Source organism: Octopus sinensis, linkage group LG18 (genome assembly GCF_006345805.1).
Source record: "Octopus sinensis linkage group LG18, ASM634580v1, whole genome shotgun sequence".
NCBI lineage: Eukaryota > Metazoa > Mollusca > Cephalopoda > Octopoda > Octopodidae > Octopus > Octopus sinensis.
The window spans coordinates 15,446,485-15,469,671 of NC_043014.1; the positions used below are offsets into that span (position 1 = coordinate 15,446,485).

The window sequence follows — 23,187 nt, forward strand, 5'->3', positions numbered from 1 at the left end:
AACATTCTGCCAGTTTGCCATCACTCACTGAACTGTGGCCATGCTGGGGCACCAACTTGAAGGGGATTACTCAAACAAATCGATCCCTCCACTCCAATACTTATTTTTAAAGTTCTGTACTTATTCTAACAGTCTCTTTTGCTGAACCGCTAAGTTACAGCATGGAAGCTGATCATGTGCGTGCGTGTGTGTGTATGAGACTTTATGTTTGTGTTTGTCTCCCACTACCACTTGATAATAGGTGATGGTTTGTTTCTGTTCCCATAACTTAGCAGTTGCCCCAGCATGATCACAGTCCAATGACTGAAACAAATACAAAGTAAAAGATATACTGATATATTGAAACTGGTGACATCATTTTAATTGATACAACAACGCTTCAGCTATTCTACCCTTTAGACATCTTCAGGTTCTTGTCATATTTGGTAACATTCTTAGAATTTCAAACCAAACCCTTTATTACATCCACAACAGTAACATAAAAGACCCCCTTTGGTCATAAATGGTCATGGGATTGCACCTAGAAAGTTTCCCTCTGAGGCACAAGTCCGGGCAAGGTTGATTATGGAAGACCACCAGCCGCCCATGCATACAAGTCTCCCTTCTCCACACCATTATATGTATATAGGGTAAAGAGTAAAGACCCCCTTTGGTCATGAACGACCAGGGGATTGCACAAAGAAATTTCCTCTCTGAGGTACAAGTCCAGGCAAGGTTGATTATGGCAGACCATCAGTCGCCCATGCATACCAGGTCCTCCTCTCCATGCCATTATATGTACATAAGGAAAAGGAGTAAAGACATCCTATGGTCATGAATGACCATGGGATTGCACCAAAAAAGTTCCCCTCTGAGGCACAAGTCCAGGCAAGGTTGATTATGGAAGACCAGTAGTCGCCCAGGCATACCAGCCTCCTCTCTCCACACCACAGTGTTATCCAAGGGAAAGGCAAAGGCTGATACAGCTTGGCACCAGTGATGTTGCAACTCATTTCCACAGTTGAGTAAACTGGAGCAACTTGAAGTAAAGTGTCCTGTTTAAAGACACAACACACAGCCAGGTCCGGGGACTGAACTCACTACCTCATGATTGTGAGCTCAATGCTCCAACCAGTGAGCCATGGGCCTTCACTATATTCACAACAGTATATTGAGCTTAATTCCATTGTCCTATATCAGAGATACCCTTCTTCTTGGAATCTTGCCTGAATCAGAGTACCATATTAGCTGTTGTGTAAGACGTACTTAAAATTTGTAATGTATCAATAAATTGTCTTGTGCCTAATATGGCTGTATTGCAGATGGGAGACTGAGTGTTGTAGGAGAGGGTGCAGGATAACATAAGTCCCCTAGGCACAATAATTGTTACGAATAATAATAAAATACTGAAAACAAGCTACAATATCACAGTCTGTTCATGAAACCTTATGTAAAATTGCTTATACTCTATGTTGGCAGTTATGGGGAGAGGTCATATCATCTCCTTATTCCTTCTTCTCCAACATACATAAGCCACATATGATACATGGCTTACTCTTTTACCTGTTTCAGTCATTTGACTGCAGCCATGCTGGAGCACCGCCTTTAGTCGAGCAAATCGACCCCAGGACTTACTCTTTGTAAGCCTAGTACTTATTCTATCGGTTGCTTTTGCCGAACCGCTAAGTTATGGGGATGTAAACACACCAGCATTGGTTGTCAAGCGATGTTGGGGGACAAACACAGATACACACACATATATATATATACACATATACAATGGGCTTCTTTCAATTTCTGTCTACCAAATCCACTCACAAGGCTTTGGTCAGCCCGAGGCTATAGTAGAAGACACTTGCCCAAGGTGCCACGCAGTGGGACTGAACCCGGAACCATGTGGCTGTTAAGCAAGCTACTTACCACACAGCTACTCCTGCTTACATTATTTAATGCTTGCATTATCTTTAAGAAACATTTTTTCTTGATTATTCAAAGGAAAATTCTACTAGAAAAATGAAAGGAATGTTAAATGTCCATCTGCCTAGTAGCTATTAGCAATAAGTAGATGACAACAAAACCACAGCCATAGCAAATCACCCTGATGTCCAATCGCAGTACAACGAAACAACATCACAGCCAAAATTACAAGTTTTACATCCTGTATGGCAAATCTTTTGACCAAGATATAAACAGCTATAAAACTGATCAGAAAGGAAATGAAACAGAAATATGATCCTCGTATAATGTAGTTTATAAATAATGAATTTAATGTTTCATACTTTCTTCCATTATACTGTTACAGAATTGTATTTACTTGTACAGATTCATAGAATTCCCAGACAAATCCACTTTGAAATATCTTTCAGTAAGTAAATGATGAAACATACTAAATTTGTTTTGATACAAAATATTCTTGTAGAAGAGGAGTGCATCATATACACCAGCATACTAAACTTGCTTTTTACACAAAAATCCTTGAGAAACAGGAGTAAGTTATATGCAAGGGTGTCTCTTATACACCAGCAAATATGATACATATTGTTTGACTGACTTAATCAAATGACAGGTGCCCAAAGAAGACAGTGGGGTACTTTGGCCAAAACATAGAGACAGAGGATACCAGTTTGACTATGTCAGTTGGTATAATAAAGCAATTATAAAGTTGGCCCATTTTCATTATTGCTGGGTGTGTTACATTAATAATACACAATGAAGTCCAGGTGAACCATCAATGGTCCATATCAAATTTTTTTTAAGGCTCTACCTCTTTCACAGGTTCCCTCCCTAACTGTGGAGAGAACCTGTGAAAGAGGTAGACCCAGGAAGACATGGGATGAGGTGGTGAAGCATGATCTTCAAAGTTTGAGCCTCACAGAGGCAATGACAAGTGACTGAGACCTTTGGTGATCTACCATGGTGACATACCATGCCAAGTGAAATCAAAGTCGTAGCCATTGCTGGTGTCATATAAACAGCATCTGTGAAATCATAATTGTGGTCATTTCCATGTACCATGATCTTCAAATGTTGGGCCTCATGGAGGTAATGAGACCATGGCAATATGCTGCGCTTGAGAAGACTCATCAAGCCAAGTGAAACTGCAGGGGTTGTCAGTGTCATGTAAATGGCACCTGTGCCCATTACCCTTTTGGAGTGGTTGGCATTAGGAAGGGCATCCAGCCATAGAAACCAAGTCATCAGACTGGAGTCTGGTACAGCACCCCAGTACCAGGTTTAAAATATCTGGATTCAAGTAATCCAGTATTATATATATATATATATTATATATATATATATATATATACATACATATATATATATATATATATATATATATATACATACATATAATATACATATATATATATATATATATATATATATATATATACTATATATATATATATATATATATACATATGAGGGTACATGACCTAGTGGTTAGGCTGTTGTACTCATGATTCTGAGATTGCAGTTTCAATTCCTGGCTTGGGGGTAAGTTGTATTTTTGAACAAAAACACGCCATCTCACATTGCTCTACAATCATTTAGACACCTGATGTGTTTTACACCATGCACCTGTTCAGGTAACATTGATCTGATAAAGGAACACACCTATGATCACTAAAAGCAAATCATTTGTGCAGATCGTTCAGTAAGAAATTACAGAATTGTCTTTTTTACATTGTGGGGGACTACCATCCATTCACACACACACACACACAAAAATCCAAATTTAGGGAATGGAGTAGGTTAACCCCAGGCTACATATGTTTCCAAGCTAGCAAGAGCCTTGGAAGTCGTAATTACACAATTCTTATTCGCATGCGCAGCAACCTAACCAAGAACTATAAAGTAACATTTTTCAGCTTATCAAACTTCGATATGGGAAAATTTTACAACCTTCTATGGACTGTGCGAAGCTTACTAACTTTCTACACTTTGATCCTTGGATCTTACCTTTACATATATGTGTATACATATGTGTACACACACACACATTTTTATTACTATTTAGCAAAAACAACAGAGTGATGCAAGATCCAAGTCTATCATGCATTTTGATAAGTCCCAATGCATGAAGCTCTCGGACTTTGAGTCACTCTGTTGCTTCTGCTAAATATTGATAAAAAATATAGATATACTCATATTTTGGGTTCTATTTTTCCTGTTTGCACCAACATACTTATGTGTAGGCTTGAAACATAAAAGACATTTCCATTCTACCTGACTGTTAAACTAATACACATGCTTGTTATTTCTACACCTGCTTCATCTTTTGTTTTCTGTAAATTTGAACTATATATATATATAAATAAAAGAAAGTAAAAGAATATATATATATATAAAAGAAAGTAAAAGAATATATAAATATATATATATATATACATATATACATATATATAAAAGAAGTAAAAGAATATATATATAAATATATATATATATATATATAAATATATATATATATATATATATATAAAAGAAGTAAAAGAATATATATATATATTATATATATATATATATATTATATATATATATATACATATATATAAAAGAAAGTAAAAGAATATATATATATATATAATGGGAAGGTTTACGAAAATAATCAAAAGACGAAGGCAGGTGGAGTACAAACAATGTATTAGTATGGCGCTCAGGAATAGAAATAAAACAAGTCTTTTACGTTTCGAACCTACGCTCTTCGACACAAAGATACACAGAAAAGAAACAAGGAGAGAAAAAAATTGCGTGTAGGGGCTAACGATCCAACTTGGCGTTCTGACATATATATATATATATATATATATATATATATATTATATATATATATATTATATATATATATATATATTGAACTCTACCGTTGTGAGACAACGTATGAGGGTTCAACAAATTCTTACTGAACAACCACACAGATGATTTGTTTACAGTGATCAAGTGTTTGTGTAGACACAAACTCACTCCCTTCATCAAATCGACATTACCTGCACAGGTGCAACTGGGTACCACATGTTAGATGTTGAAATGATCGCAGAGTAATGTGAAATGAAGTGCTTTGCTCAAGAACACAATGCAATGCCTGGTCTGGGAATTGAACCCACGATCTCGCAATTGTGCGTGCAACACCCTAACCACTGAGCCATGCACCTTCACACAAACATATACATACATATATAAGATTAATCAGCCAAAATTGCTAGGAGGATCCGGCTCTTGACTGAAGATTGAAGGCTTCGAATGTCCCGTCCGTGTTTTTTGTATCGTCTTCTAAATGTTTTACGTTCTTGTCCCAGTTTGTATTTTTCATATATATATATATATGGTGGCCTTCTTTCTTTTAGTTTCTGCCAACCATATCCACTCACAAGGATTTCATCACCTCTAGGCTACAGTAAAAGACATTTTGTCCAAGGTGCCATGAACCTGGGACCATCTGTTTGGGAAGCAAACTTCTTACCACACAGCCACGTCTGCACCTGTGTTTATATAGTGTACACACACTGAAATACCACAACACAGAAAGCCTAACAGATACAATAGATACGTTTTAAATATTTACTACAAAAATAGTCAATCAGAAGATTTTTCTTTGTATCAAGTTTGGCAAATTCCCAGAACTTATGTTTAGAATTTGCTTGTTTAGCATAAATGATTATATGTTAGTAAAATGGAAAAAGGAAAAAAAAAGTGTGTGTATATATATATATCTAAATAAATAAAAACTTTTTATCACACACATATGCCATGGCCCGGTGGGGCTGGCATGGCATGGTGTGGTGTATTCATGTTGCAACTTTGGCGTACAAGTACTATGTATATGTAATGTATATATGTATGTAGGTTGGTAGGTAGGTATGTGTGATGTAAGTATATGTGTATATATGCAAGTATGTATGTACATATATATATGTATGCAAGTATATATGTAGGTATGCAAGTATATATGTAGGTATGCATACGCACAAAAGTGATAGGAATGTTTATGTAATTACACAGTAAAACAGTGGAAATGTCAGATTTAAAAGAGGTAGGGCAATAATAATAATAATAATAATAATAATAACAACAACAACAAAAACCACAACAACAAGAGAACATCAACAAGATAAAGGATTTCTGGTAATCTAGATTGAAGATGGAACCCAGTTAAAGACAACACAAGTTTAAAACAAAGGAGGAGGAGGAGGAGGATGCAGGAAGGGGGTAAGGGTAAATAACGAAACACTTGCCCACTGAATCACCCCCCCTGTTCCACTTAAAAAGAGATATTTATATCAAACTATGAATAAAATAAGACATTAATGTAATGGGTTGAGAGTAAAGAGAAACGTACAAAGATAAAGTCGTGGTGGCGCCCGAGGGGGAGGGGGGAATTTGTGAAGAAAACAAATTATATGTATGTTGTTGTTATTCTTCAAGACTGCAGTTTTGAAATTACAAATTACACTTTTGCCATGAAAAATGACAAAATCCAAATTTTTTTACTGTCTATTTATTTATTTACTTTTTTACTTGTTTCAGTCATTTGACTGTGGCCATGCTGGAGCACCGCCTTTAGTCGAGCAAATCGACCCCAGAGCTTATTCCTTGTAAGCCCAGTACTTATTCTATCGGTCTCTTTTGCCGAACCGCTAAGTAACAGGGACGTAAACACATCAGCATCGGTTGTCAAGCGATGTTGGGGGGGACAAACACAGACACACATACATATATATATATATGCATACATACGACGAGCTTCTTTCAGTTTCCGTCTACCAAATCCACTCACAAGGCTTTGGTCGGCCCAGGGCTATAGTAGAAGAGACTTGCCCAAGGTGCCATACAGTGGGACTGAACCTGGAAGCATGTGGTTGGTAAGCAAGCTACTTACCAGACAGCCACTCCTATGCCTATTTATTTATTATTATTATTATTATTGTAATTGCCTTTGCACAGCGTCTAATGCTGGAGATGTACTACAGTGTTAGCTGTTCACTACCAGTGAACTAAGGTAACGCCTCTTATTTTATGAACACCTTCCAGAGTATTCAAGCAGTTCCAAGCAGTGCTGTTTTCTCCAAGCGCTGCACCCTTATTGCAGCCCTTATTTGTTCCACGTACTTTATGAGATTTTTGCTCGCTGTTCCCAGGGCTCCAACAATTATTGGTACTACAGCTACCTTTTTCATTGACCACAACTGCTTAACTTCCCAAGCTAACCTGTCATATCTCTCCACTTTTCTTTCTTCCTTATCACATACTTTGTTGTCAGCTAGGCATACTATATCTATGATCCAGCATAGTTTGTTTTCTTTCTCAATTAAGACTACGTCTGGTTTCCTATTCTCTATTTTATAGTCACACTGAATCATAAAATCTTTATTATTATTATTATTATTATTATTATTATTATTATAATTATTATTATTCAGATTCTGCTGTGGTTGACTTTGCCTTTCATCCTTTAGGATCAATAAATTAAGTACCAGTTACGTACTGGGGTCGATCTAATTAACTGGCCCCTTCCACCAAAATTTCAGGCCTTGTGCCTATAGCAGAAAGGATTATTATTTTTCTTTCCTTTTTTTTTTTTTGACATTTGTTTCAACTAAGAATGAAAATAGGCTTTTCACTTATTGCATTATTTTTTAAAACTCACACAAAAATAGAAAGAAAAACAAATGTACTATTCAGTGCGTTCCCACCCATAAAAAAATGAGAATGAACAAATTAATTTGTCTGTTAAATGGAAGCCGGAAATAAAATATGGTTATTTAAAGAATATTATTCTTGCCTCTAGAAGAGATTATGTTATATGTATATATTCTTTTATTCTTTTACTTGTTTCAGTCATTTGACTGCAGCCATGCTGGAGCACCACCTTTAGTTGAACAAATCGACCCCAGGACTTATTCATTGCAAGCCTAGTACTTATTCTATCGGTCTCTGTTGCTGAATCGCTAAGTTATGGAGACATAAACACACCAACATTGGTTGTCAAGCAATAGTGGAGAGACAAACACAGATACACAAATACATACATAAATATATGTGTGTGTAAGTGTGTGTGTGTGTGTGTGTACATATGACAGGCTTCTTTCAGTTTCCGCCTACCAAATCCACTCACAAGGCATTGGTCGACTCGAAGTTATAGTAGAAGACGCCCAAGGTGCCACGCAGTGGGACTGAACCCAGAACAAAGTCTCCTCAAGTACAGCAAGTTGCCCTACGATTCAAGGTAAGAATACCAGGTTGTCCTACGATCCAATGTACTTTGAATGGGCTGGGGCTGGTTATATGAAGCTGGTGTAGGATATGCCGTGGACTCACTTTATTTGTCGGGTCTTCACAGTCACAGCATATCTCCAGAGATCTCGGTCTCTCATCATTGCCTCTGTGAGGCCCAATATTCGAAGGTCATGCTTGACCACCTCATCCCATGTCTTCCTCTACCCTGGATTCCTTCAACTGTTTGGGAGTGGCACTATGTTTAAATACATAGGTATGTACGTACGTATGTATATATGTATGTATGTATGTATGTATGTATGTACGTACGTACATACATACTACATACACACACACATACACACACACACACACACACACACACACACACACATATATATATATATAACTTAAATTTAAAATCTAAAAATTAAGGTTTAGAAAGGAGGCATTAAATGAAGCAGAAATGACTGCTGTGCTAATAAAGCTTCTAGTATTAATGGTTTAATACACACACACACACACACACACATAAATATACATATATATACACACACACACATATAAATATACATATGTGTATTACTATATACATACACACACACATGCATACAAATATATGAATGCATATATTCTTGCACTATATGTCTGCCTGTAGATGTTAACACTGTGTATAAAGTTACAAGGAGATATGATGAAATGTCTTCATGGTGGAGATGAATTAATGTTAATGAGATAAACTTTTCTTCACTCTATTAACCTCGTCTTCAGAGATGAAATATATATTTTACAACATTTCAAAATATCTGTCTCGAAGAGTCATAGAGTCATGAGCAATTATAAGATTGCTGTAGTCAGAGTCAGTAGAGAATGTACTATGACTCCAACTCCAACTGAATGTAGTAGTAGTTGTGGTGTTGGTGTTGGTGTTGGTGTTAGTAGTAATAATAATAATAATAATAATAATAATAATAATAATAATAATAATAATAATAATAATAATAATAATAATCCTTTCTACTAAAAGCACAAGGCCTGAAATTCTGGAGAGGGAGCTAGTCAATTACATTGACCCCAGTGCTCAAATGGGACTTATTTTAATGACCCTGAAAGGATGGAAAAGCAAAGCCAACCTTGGTGGAATTTGAACTCACAATATAAGGACGGATGAAATGCCATGAAGTATTTTATCCGGCATGAGTTAGCAGAATTGTTAGCATGCTGGGCAAAATTCTTAGTGGCATTTCATTTGTCTTTATGTTCTAAGTTCAAATCCTGCTGAGGTTACCTTTCATCCCTTCCAGGGTCAATAAAATAAGTCCCAGTTGAGCACTGGGGTTGATGTAATTGGCTAGCCCTCACCCCCAGAATTTCATACCATGTACCTACAGTAAAAAAGACGCCACCGCCACCGCTACCTGTCTGATAATATGTGCACAACATGGTGATCTCATATCAAGATAAACAGCACATGACCTTCCAGGTGGGGCCCAGTTAGAATCTTTTTCATGTTGAGGAGCTCATCCTGCTCAAAAGGTCCCTAAATAAACAAACCCACACTGGTTGTCAAGCAGTAGAAGGTGTAGGAGGACAAACACAGATGCAAAGACACACACAGATATATATATAGATATAGATATAGATATAAGTTCAGTAAAATTTAGATTCAGATGAATATGGTACATAAGTTAAAAGCACCAGAATTTTGTATGGTATTATCCATATAAATCAAATGGGGTGATTATAATCAAAATAAGCAACAAGTATATCTGAGGTAGAGTAGTACAATTGTTTCATGCTACTTCATTTACAGTGTTTAATAAAATGAAGTAGCATGAAACAATTGTACTACTCTACCTTGGATATACTTGTTGCTTATTTTGATTATAGATAGATATAGATATCTTCTATGTTTTACTTGTTTTTGTCATTCATTAGACTGTGGCCATGCTGGGGCACCACCTTGAAGAGTTTTAATTGAACAAATTGATCCCAGTACTTATTATTTATTTTAAGCCTGGTATCTATTGTATTGGTCTCTTTTGCCAGACCCCTAAACTACCAATAGAATAAGCACCAGCCTTAAGAAAGAAAGTACTGGGCTTGATTTATTTGACTAGAAGTTCTTCGAGATGTTGCCCCAGCATGGCCACAGTCCAATGACTGAAACAAGTAAACAATAAAAGATGAAAGATATCTATGCATGAGTGAGTGTATACTCTTTACTCTTTTACCTGTTTCAGCCATTTGACTGTGGCCATGCTGGAGCACCGCCTTTACTCGAGCAAATCGACCCCAGGACTTATTCTTTGTAAGCCTAGTACTTCTTCTATTGGTCTATTTTTCCACACCGCTAGGTTACAGGGATGTAAACACACCAGCATTGGTTGTCAAGCGATGTTGGGGGACAAACACAGACACACAAGCATATACACACTCATACATATATATATATATATATATATATATACATATATACGACGGGCTTCTTTCAGTTTCCGTCTACCAAATCCACTCACAAGGTTTTGGTTGGCATGAGGCTATAGTAGAAGACACTTGCCCAAGGTACCACGCAGTGGGACTGAACCCAGAACCATGTGGTTCATAAGCAAGCTACATACCACACAGCCACTCCTGCGCCTATATACATAAATGTACATGAGCGTTTGTTAGCAACTAATAATACTCCATGTTGCTTGTATTATAATTCTTGTTGGTGGCATTGGTCATCACAGAAACCCTCACAAGCGTTACCAATCGCCCTCCCCCCATACCCACACTCACACATCTGGTGCTTACTCATCACATGTAATTCTGTAGTTCTTTTTCTGTACACTAAGGAAATATAGACTTTATCTTATACTGGAAACTGCTTGCTGTAGACCACCACCACCACCACTGCTGCCGACGACACCGCCACCACCACTATCAACACCAACACCAACACTACCAGCATCACAAATACACACACACACACACTAAGAGGGATGATGACAGATCGATCTTAGTGGAGATTCTGATTACTAATCAAATCATCTCCATCAGCCTCCTCTACCTCCTCTTCCTCCATCATATTCCTCACCAACACCACTACCACCACCATCATTATCCCCACTTCTACCACCACCACCACCACACCACCACCACCACCACCACCACCATCATCACTACCAATTCTAGTTTTCTTCCACTTTTATTGTTATTACCATCATCATGTGCAGGCATAGTTGTGTGGTTAAGAAGCTTACTTTGTGACCATGTGGTTTCAGGTTCAATCCCACTACACAGTACTTTGGCCAAATGTTTTCTACTATATTGCCAATCTGACCAAAGCCTTGAGAGTGGATTTTGTAGACGGAAATTGAAAGAGGCCCACTGAATATATACATGCATGTGTGTGTGTGTGTGTGTGTGTGTGTGTGTGTGCATGTGCATGTGTGTTTGTGTGTGGCTTTGTCTTGACATCAGTGTAAATGAATTGTAAATGAGTTACATCATCATCATCATACATGCAAGATCATTCGGTTCCAGTCTTCTGTGGAACACATGTGGCCATGTGGAACACAAACACACAAAACTAGACAAAATGCTTAGTAGCATTTCAACCATTTTTATGTTTAGAGTTCAAATTCCACCAAGGCTCACTTTCTCTTTCATCTTTTTGGGGGTCAATAAAATAATTACCAGTTGAATATCGGGGTCAATATAAACAACTTTCCTGTCCCCTCAAAAACTGCTGGCCCTGTGCTGAAATTTGAACTCATCACTTTCGTTATTATTGTTAGAAGGCCAGTACATTTGAAGGAGGGGTAAGCAGATTACATCGACCCCCATCCCCCACTCCTAGTTTTCAAGTAGTACTTGTTTTATCAACCCTGAAAGGATGAAAGGCACAGTCTACCTTGAGGCAGTTTGAACTCAGAACATATAAAGACAGTTGCAATGCTGCTATTAACAAATATCATTATTGTATTTACTTGTGTATTAAAAAAAATCAAAATCAAATGGATATTGTAGTTGTGATAAGCGTACCATTGGCATGTTGGGCTTCACAGAGGAAATGCCGAAAGACTGAGACCTCTGAGATATGCTGTGATTGCGAAGACCCAACAAATGAAGTGAGTCCATGGCTCGCAGGACGGCCTGCTGTGCTAACCTTGGATCGTAGAGTGACCCACTGTGCTTGAGCAGACCTATTGAGTCAAGTACGTCAACACCAACATCAAAATAAAACCTAAATGGAAATTATAGTTAAGATACCCGTGCTGGTGGCACGTAAAAAGCACCATCCGAACGTGGCTGATGCCAGTGCTGCCTGACTGGCATCCGTGTTGGTGACACGTAAAAAATACCAACCAGCCTCCTCTGGCCCCTTTGCTGGTGGCACGTAAAAAGCACCCACTACACTTATGGAGTGGTTGGTGTTAGGAAGGGCATCCAGCTGTAGAAACACTGCCAGATCAGACAGGAGTCTGGCACAGCCTTCTGGCTTCCCAGACCCCTGTCGAACCGTCCAACCCATGCTATCATGGAAAACGGACGTTAAATGATGATGATGATGATGAAGCCATACCATACATAATTATGTGTTAAATCCTGGTACAAATTTTCCCCCCTCATTTTTAAACTCGTTATCATAAATGACGACATTAATTAAACTTGCATGTATCAACAAAACCAATAGCCATGCTGAAACAATTTTATTGACATAAAAGCTCAATTACAAACAATAATTTGGAGTACTATTACTAGTATCATTGAAAACAAGGAAATAAAATTATGTTATACCAATTACAACTTGAAAACAAGGACCTACACAACATTTTCTATCCTAACGGTTTTCTTTTTTAACCCTATACACTATTGTACATAACTTTATTTGCTTCATATTTCACTGTTCCCAAAATATGAATTATTTCACATTCTCTCAAAGTTCCTAAATTCTTATGTCAACAACATGTAATTCTTGCTGGTAAGAATAAAGTTTCTAAAACAGACAAGGAACATTCAAAGGATTGCTTTGGTTCAACAGTAGAGCATCTGTCATGTGTACAGATGTGGGTTCAAATCTCATGTGCAGCCTTTTATTTCTTCTCTCCAAAGGGTTTTTTTTTGTCTTTAACTTGATATTTACACACCAGTGAAGGTATGTGACTAGTGATTAAGGTGTTGCACTAACAATTGCGAGATCAATTCTTGGGCCAGGTAGCATGTTGTATTCTTGAGCAAAACACTTCATTCCATATTACTCTGTGAGTGGAAAAGTGGTAGAATCATTGGCACGTTGGCAGAAATGGTATATCTTCCAGCTCTCTAAATTCTGAGATCAAATCTCAAACAATTATTTTGATCCAATGGTAGAAGGTCTGTCATGAGTACAGAAGATGCGGGATCAAATCCCACGCGCAGACATTTACTTCTTCTCTCCATGGTGGAGGCACATGGCCTAGTGGTTAGAGCAGCGGACTCGCGGCGAGGGATCGCGGGTTCGAATCTCTGACCGGGCGATGTGTGTGTTTATGAGCAAACACCTGCTGACTCTTTCGCTACAACTTTCTCTCACTCTTTCCTCCTACATCTTGCAGCTCACCTGCAAAGGACCGGCATCCCATCCAGCTGGGGAACCTATATGCCAAGGAAACTGGGAAACCGGCCCTATAAGCCAGGCATGGCTCAAGAAGGAACAAACATATATATATATATGTGTGTATGTGTGTGTTCGAATTACTGTGTGTTGGTCCCGTTGCCAAAAAAAAAATAATTGCCACAACAGGTTCAGATTACCTTTTTGAGCCATGGCAACTCTTGAGGGCCAGCTTCCCAGTTTTAATGGCGTATAAATTCCACACGTGGAAGGGATGCTGGTCCATCGCAGAATTATGCATTTTTCCCAGCTGAGTGGATGGGAACAATATAAAATGAAGTGTTTTGCTCAAAACCACAATGTGTTGCCTGGTCCAGGAATCGAAACCACAATCTTATGATCATGAGTTCACCAAACCATGCAGCTCCACTAACACTAAATTAGGGATAAAACTCATACATAAATACAAATTATACAGTGATTCAGCTGGTAGTTTTAATAATTTCTTCTGGTTACAATAACACTGTGTAACAAAATTTTATTTTATTTTTGCCATAGGTGCAGAAGTAGCTGTATGGTAAGTAGCTTGCTTACCAACCACATGGTTTCGGGTTCAGTCTCACTGCATGCCACCTTGGGCAAGTGTCTTCTACTATAGCCTCAGGCTAACCAAAGCCTTGTGAGTGGATTTGGTAGACGGAAACTGAAAGAAGCTGAAACTGGCCTTATTTTCCATTACGTTTCAGACAGATTCAGTGCTGAATTGCTGAAGCAGAAATATCATTATAGCAAATATTCTGCTCAATACCACAGATTTGCTTGTCAGTTGCTTGAGCATGTCCCTTAGTGGCTGACAATATGTGCTTCTGTGATCATGAGCAGGAATAGTGGGGGAGCATCATAGCCATGTATTGAGAGGGAATATTTGGGGTTTGAATAAATGAAACAAAAGCAAAGTTTGAAGGAGATATTAGCCATTTCTCACACTTTCTAAGGGTAAGCAAATAGGAAATAACAGCTGCTACTCAAGGACAAAAATCATGTTACACAGTTACACATTTATCTCCTTCCGTCACAGTAGACAGCAACACCCAACAAAGCAGTGATTGTATGGCAGGTGGATCACCATCTCCTCGACAATCAGAGAAAGAAGAAGTCATTAGTTATATGGGACACTGCTGGTGAAGCAAGGATGAAATATCCAGTGATCTCCTTTTCTGGAAACCTATGCCTGGGCATACAGGTATCAGTAGAGCAAAAAGAGCATATATTGAGTAACTTGTGGAAGACACTGGATAACAAGTTGAAGATATGAAGGCTGGGACATTTGGGATGGAAAAGTTGCATTGATCCAGGCAAGTCACCCAACTAGACAGCTATGGATTGTGATAAACAAAAACACAAGTTCTAGCAGTCATGCTTTACCATAATGTGTTAATGGAAACTAAGTGACAAAATACACGTTTCTTACTAAAATATTCTGGCCTCAAATACACATTTGGTGCTGTTAGTAGGGAAACAGAATAACATCCCCCAAAAAGGTTCATGTTTTCCCCCATTCTTCAGCGCTTCTTTGTTATCATACAAGGTGACTTTTATCTTTGACTTGCTTCAGTCATTAGACAGCGGCCAGGCTGGGGCACCACCGGGAATAATTGTTAGTCAAATGAATCAACTCCCCAAGACTTTAAAAAAAAAATTTGAGCCTGGTACTTATTCTAGCAGTTTACATTTGCTGAACTACTAAGTCATGGGGAATAAACACACCAACACACATACATTCATACATATATACACACACATACATTCATACATATATACACAACAAGCTTCTTTCAGTTTCTCTCTACCAAGTTAACTCACATGGCCTTGGTCAACCTGGGACAGTAGTAGAAGACACTTGCTCAAAGTGTCACACAGTGGGACTGAACCCAGAACCATGTGGTTGGGAAGCAAACTTCTTACCACACAGCCACTCCTGCATATATCCTTTTTATTCATGACCCTTTTTAACACGTCATTTTATTTTCCTTTAATTCTTATTGGCTGTCATTTAAATGATAATAACTAAAAATTCATTTGGGAAAATACTTTTCTTCTCTTTTTTTTTCCATACTTGATGTGAGTGACCATGCAGACCCCTCGGTAGGAATCTGTTCTGCCCACCCCTCTCTCACAGTAATCCCCTCATCCCTTAAAGTGATGCTGATCACCCCTCATACCCCAAGACTTGTAAACCGGTGAAATGTATGGAGATATCAATAGTACAGGTGACACGAAAAAAAAAAAAAGCACCCGATCCACCCTGAATGAGGTTGGCGTAAGGAAGGGCATCCAGTCTTAAAAACCATGTCAAAGTAGACAGCATAGAACAAGGTCGTTAAATGATAACGAGGATAATTGACAATGATCATACATTAAAATGTTTGAAAATCGGATCGGAATTTCCCCATTAATATTTGATGGAGGATAACACGTAGTCATGAACTAAGTGTATCAAAGTAAAATTGTGGACGTTGGTGATGTCACCGTAAAGATTGTCACAAAAATTATTTCTTACAAAAACTACAGTTTGAAAACAATAAACTGAAATTGGAAGAAAAGAGCTGGGATCTTTTCGGTTTGAACGGCAGTTTTTTCTAGCGGTGTTATGAAATTGTCACCCATAATTATGACCCTAGTATCTATCTATTGCATTTCAATCTCTTTTAGGGTTAGTTAGGGTTAAGGTTAGGGGTGGGGGGAAGGGTATCTTTTTTTCTTCACAAATGTAAATAAACTCAATCTGCTTCTTAAACGAGGGACATATTCATACGGCACAGAATGTTTTCACCTCAATAGACGTCATTGATTGGTTGAAATTGCAGAAATTGAAGAAAAAAACAACAAATATCTTACAAACTATAGAATTTTCTCAATAAAGCCAAGAGAAAAAGATGTTTTATAAACACATTCTACCAGTATACGAAGTTTAAAAGTGGTTAGTTACGTGGAAATTATTTTTAAAAACTGCCGGTCAAACCGAAAAGATCCAGGAACTGAGATATCGTACATGTATTTAAATGAATTCATGTTTTTCTCCTCGTTCATTTTGCATCATTTTAATTCGTGATATAATAATGATATGAAATGTAGGGTACTAACAAAGAAATGCCCCTTAAGTTTCTTCTTTTTTTTTTTCCAAGTAGTTATACCTCAACTTACGTCGTTTCGAGTTACGTTTTTTTTCTCGATTTTACGCCGCTTTTTGAAAGAAATAAACAGAAAAAATAAAATCCCCAAGTTTAGTCGATTTATCCCACTTTACGTCCATCTCAGCGAACATAAATAAAAGCATAAAAATTTTTGAAAAACACGTAAAAAAAGAAAATAGTGAAGTTGAATATCAAATAATATACACGTGAAAATATGTACAAACTATTTATTAAAACAGTTATAAATTAATAAAGTTTTTAAAATGTTTTTCGAGTTAAATTGTATGTCTTGGAACTAATTATCGACATAAGTTGAGGCATGCCTGTGTATTGACGACGTAAAGCGAAGCGCGATCATCACAAGGGAAGCGCAAAAGGCAAAAGTAATAATGAGAAAACGCGAAAAACAAACAGGATCAGTAGGTCGACTCGCCGGGTAGCTTTCTCAGGCTCTTAAAGACATGCATCAGAAGAATGATTAAAAAAAAGGAAGAAGTAAAAATAGATAGACTTGTAGGGGGTCAAATTAGTCAAAACAAACATTACACACACACACACACCCAAAACACAAACAATTCCAGGACATTGCTCTTGAAAATTTAAAAATAAAATGAGTCTAGTCAAAACAAAAGCGCACACGGACACACACACACGTTTTCACATATAAACTCTATTTTCAAAGTCAAACAAGCCTTGTAAAATTACACACACACACACACACACATACACAGAGGATATCGGAACACAATTTTAAGGAAAAAATAACAAATATAAATAAACGTTATTTTTTTACTCTACCTTGTAAGTTATTCCCTTTTGTTTGATTTCTTCTTATCAATGTTATTTAATCTAATTAGTGCAGTCGTTAATTAGAAGGTTATTTAATTTCTTTTCCCTTCTTTTCTTTTCCTTTTGTTTTGAAGCCCTCAACTGCCACTTAATTAAAAGCTAATCACAGTTCGTCAACCTTTATGAGTGAAGTAAGGAGAGAGAGACACGGCATTTACACCAAAAGGAAAAAACAAAAACTTTTTCTCCTGTTCTCTGAGAGTAACAGTAGTACAAGTAATAGTAATAATAATGATAATACTAATAATAATGTTTGTTTTTTCTTTTTGTCTTTCTTTTATTCTTTCTTTCTTTCTAAAATGCACTGGGTTTATCAATTTGTAAATAAGAAGTGAGCAGCGTGTTGTCGATTGCTTGGTGGCGTGTGTATACTAACCATTTTTGGCTAACCATGTTTTAGCTGCAGTACCATGTGCTTACTCATGCTGGATAATAAATATACGTAGAGAACAACAACAACAACAATAACAACTAACTCTCTCCTCTTTTACAAACAGGCTATTTTTGGCTGCAGCTTAGAAAGAAGTCTCCCGAGCCAGCAAACACTATACAGCACACCAAACGCTCACACATTGACTGTACATTCACACACAAATACATATATACATACTAGATATATTATATATATATATATATATATATATACTGTTCTTTCGTCACACTTACATCTTCCTAGATTACGTACACCACCACACAAAATACACACACACTCACACAGAAAGACTCGTATTCAAACACATATATACACACACTCGCACTCATTGCTAATTATAAACCAAACTAGTCGCAATCTGTTCAAGACTGGGACATTGAACACAACACTTACGAACGAAAGGAACTGGCATACACACGAGGATAAACTTATCTTATTTATTTGTTTTATTTATTTATTTATACATAAACTACATGTTTGTGTGTATATATGTGTGTGTGTCAGTGAGAGAAAGATATACACAGAGTAAAAGATATACACAGATTATACACGCGTACGAGAAATCTTATAACGAACTTTGGCAAGAATACACATACATATTCTTTTACTCTTTTACCTTGTTTCAGTCATTTGGCTGCGGCCATACTGGAGCACCACCTTAAAGGTTTTTTTTTTTTAGTCGAAGAAATCTGCTCCAGGACTTATTCTTTTCCAAGCCTAATACTTATTCTACCGCTGTCTTTTGCCGAACCGCTAAGTTTCGGGGGACATAAGCACACCCATCAAAGGTTATTAAGCGATGGCGGTGGTGGTGGTGAGGAAACACAGACACGCATAAATACATATATATATATATATACGGGCTTCTTTCAGTTTCCGTCTACCTAATCCGCTCACAATGCTTTGGTCGGCCCAAGCAATTGTAGAAGACACTTGCCCAGGGTGTCATGCAATGAGACTGAGCCCGGAACCATGTGGTTGGGAAGCAAACCACATAGCCACGCCTGCGCATATATATATATATATATATATATATTTCGGAGATGTACTCGCATAGCAAGTAATTTGATCTGAGATCGTGTGCTGAAACGAAAACAATTGCAGCGTGGAAGGTGTTTATAAGCCATTTAAGAAACACACAAAAGCCGTTCGATTCACTTCAACATTTAAGTTTAATTTGTCAAAATATTTTCGTCGCTAAAATCCGCGACCTGTTCACTGACAAAGTCCGTGCTGTATCTCCGTGTATATATATATATATATATATGGATGTTCTTGTAATCAACTCTGTATTTGAAAGTCTGGATCTGTTTGGCTGCCAAAATTTCAAAACTCAAAGTTTGTTGAAAATTTTAAAATTTGGTACATTAATGTAGTTTTCCAAGCTGAACAGCTGGAGTTATTTCACTTTTCCCAGAAAATAAAAAAAAGTTATTGAGGTTTAAAGTTTTAGCATTTTCACCTAGTCAGGAAACAGGATTTGGTAGCTGTCATTTTGTGCGTGACTGCACATTTTGGCAACATCCTGAAAATAGCACTTGTGTTTTTATATGAAACCGTAAACAAATGAATTACGCACGACATTTAACACATCATAACTTTTTTTATTTTTTGGAATTTTCAGAAAATTTTTGTTAATATACTACACGCGGGACTTATACGATTATGCTAAAAAAACTGTGGAAGTGTATGATTTAAGACCTATTTAGCTGTTATTTTTAGCACACCTCACAACAGCCTCAATGACAGCAAACCGCATCTTCCCCTGGTGCATGATTTAAGGCCTATTAGGCTGCTTTTATTTTTTTTTAGCACATATGACAACCATCTCAATGACTAAAACATATTAAACAACACGTGCTTCCTCGCAGACATAAGAGTTCTCATGTTTGGCTTGTTACTATGGAATCAGGTATTAATGTGTATGTGGCTTACGTTTGGCTAAAATTATCCCAAATTTTCAAACTTTAATAGCTAGTAACACTTTATTTATTGATTTATGGCGAAAACGATTTTCTTGGCATTGATTAGCATATAAAAGCATATCGTTACACCGAATATGAAATCGATTTGAATAGAAATTGAAGAGATTGAAAATTGGCAGCCTAACAGAAAAGATCCAAAAGTTTTCCGCAGTAAACATAAACGTCATTTAAATGGCTCTGCGGAAGCTATGATGTCAAAAGTTTCTTATAGCAGAAACAGCTGTAAGCAAACGAAAGGGATTACGTTACTCTTGTTCTTTTTGTCATTCGTTAACTGAAATTACGCTACGTGCTCTCTTGATGGTTTTCTCGAAAGTAAAAAATAATAGTTCTTAGTTTCGCCATGCCTAAACGAAATCATAATACATACATACATACATGTGTGTGTGTGTGTGTGCGTGCGTGTGTGTGTGTGTGTGGTGTGCGTATGTGTGTGTGTTTCTCTCCATTGTTTTCTTTTCTGTATAAGATCATAGGCTCGAAACGTCGAAGACTTCCGTTTTTCCTGAGCGTCAAACTAATACACATTGTTTGTTGTTCCTTCACTTGGCTCTGCTTCAGTCATCTGCTTTTAGCACAATTTCGAATTACACACACACATTTTCACACCGGTCGCGTAACCGATCGATCGTAAATTCTCTAGTCCCCACTGGTACCCGTCTGGCTATTTGTTACCTTTCTAATCCTTTAGGATTGCCCTCTAAGCGTTACCTACCATTCGTTTATCTTTTGGTCCTAAGGCTGTATTCTGTTTGTTTCCTATTTATTTTGTCTTTGTCCTTCGTCCATCGTTTTGAATTACATTTATTCACTTTCGTATGTCTACTTCTATATTGCCTGTTATCCATGTGTTGCTTGTTCTCAGTCCAATATTCTCCGCAACTTTCGCAGGCACCGCCAGTATGGGAAGTATCATCTCAGTTTTGTCATTAATCGTGCGAAACTGAGTAATACTATCTGGTTGAAAACTGATGAAGAATTGAGGGCCTTTCTATGTCTGTCTTCCGACCATTTGTGCACTCAGGATACGTTTTTCCATTCGTCTGTGCATTCAATACACGATTTTTAAAATTTATTTTTCGTTTATGCATTTACTATACATTCCCCCGCCCCACAGAACTAGACAAACAGGTATAGTTGATAGATACACACACATATACATGCGTATGTATGTATGTATGTATCTCTTTTACTTGTTTCAGTCATTTGACTGCAGCCATGCTGGAGCACTACCTTTAGTCAAGCAAATCGATCCCAGGATTTATTCTTTGTAAGCCTAGTACTTATTTTATCGGTCTCTTTTGCCAAACCGCTAAGTTACGGGGACGTAAACACACCAGCATCGGTTATCAATCGATGTCGGGGGGACAAACACAGACACACAAACACACACACATATATACACATATACATATATACGACGGGCTTCTTTCAATTTCCGTCTACCAAATCCACTCACAAGGCTTTGGTCGGCCCGAGGCTATAGTAGAAGACACTTGCCCAAGGTGCCACGCAGTGGGACTGAACCCAGAACCATGTGGTTGGTAAGCAAGCTACTTACCGCAGAGCAACTCCTGTATGTATAAAAATGAACAATATCTATGAACAAAAGGCAGAAAAGACAGTAGTGGATACCATTAAGTAAAGCTGTATATTTTATAGAATGCTGATCTTACATGGAATGGTTTTTGGATTTCTTATTAAATCGATTGCTATGAAAGTGAATACTCAACAATATCCCATCGTCATCTTTTCTCCGAATATATATTTTTTTAATCCTATCATTCATCCTTGAGCAGAATACTGTTATCACATCCGGGTTTCTCTTCTGCTTGCATTCTTTCTCTTCTTGGTCAAGTGATTAAAAAAAAACCCCTGAGTTTCTAAATTTATTGGTTCCGTTTTGGCAGTTAAACTTCAACCCCCACGATCGTTTTTCTGCTAAATCTTGTTTTTGTTTTTATCTTGACTCGTCTTTCTACTAATTCACGTCCTTTTGCCGGTGTTGTCCCCTATTTTAAGGAAATTTTAAATGTCTAATTCTAGTAGTTTCTCTCCTCAAAATATCTGTCTTGTGGAACTCTCTTCTTTAATGTTTCGCTGATCGATATAATTTTAATTATCTAAAATCGTATATTGGTCGTTTTATGTTTCCTTTTCGGGTAAAATTCAACAACAAAAGCATTTGATAACATCATGCAGTAAAGTAAGGATCAATTGGTTGTCAGCTTCAAATTCGTTATCTTCAGGGCCTTCTCATTTTGTAGGAGAGATATGGATCTTGACAGCGCTGGATTAACCATTAAGCAAAATAAGTGCTTACGGTATGAAGAGGTGGGGGAGGGCACCACAGAAATGATAAATGGTTTACGGCAAAAAATAAATCACTTGAAGCTTCCTAAAATAACATTCGAAGTGGTTTATGTGATCGGAAATATAATTTCGAAGTACAGTTCTATATTTAAGATATGAGGAATTATGTACATTATTTGTATTCGACGGATATTTGTCCTCATCTTGTTTGTTGTTAAACACAACGTTTCAGCTGATATACCCTCCAGCCTTCATCAGGTGTCTTGGGGAAATTTCGAACCTGGGTCTCATTCTTAAGGTATGAGAACCCAGGAATGAGTTCTCATTCCTAAGGTATGGAATGTGATAAAAATAGTGGTGATGAGTTGTCTAGGTAGATCTTAATGGTAAAAATTCCAAATCCTTGGATGACGTAAAAAGATACCTTGATGAATTCTTTGCCATGAAACCACCTCAATTCTGGGAAGAGGGTAGTTTCAAGTTAAAGGAAAGATGGAGATGCATTGTGCAACAAAATGGTTCATATTTGGTTGATTAAAAATGTAATGGCAAGTATTTATTGACCTTTTTCTTAGCTTTAAAAATCGGCACGAACTTTCCGGACAACCCAATAGTTGGCTTTAGAAAAGGTATCCAAAC

The 23,187-nt window shown here is 37.3% G+C and overlaps 1 protein-coding gene across 2 annotated transcripts in view; it reads right to left on the bottom strand.

Moving 5' to 3' along the window:
- The window catches only part of LOC115221191 (ataxin-1-like), a 610,972-nt gene that overhangs the window by 241,371 nt on the left and 346,414 nt on the right, over window positions 1-23,187 (bottom strand). The window contains exon 1 of one of the 2 annotated variants that reach the window (XM_029791341.2): window positions 17,767-18,196. The exons of the other annotated variant lie outside the window; for it this stretch is intronic. The gene's annotated coding sequence lies outside the window, so the exon portion shown is untranslated. Of the gene's footprint in view, window positions 1-17,766; window positions 18,197-23,187 lie in introns of those variants that run through there. 2 annotated transcript variants of the gene reach the window in all.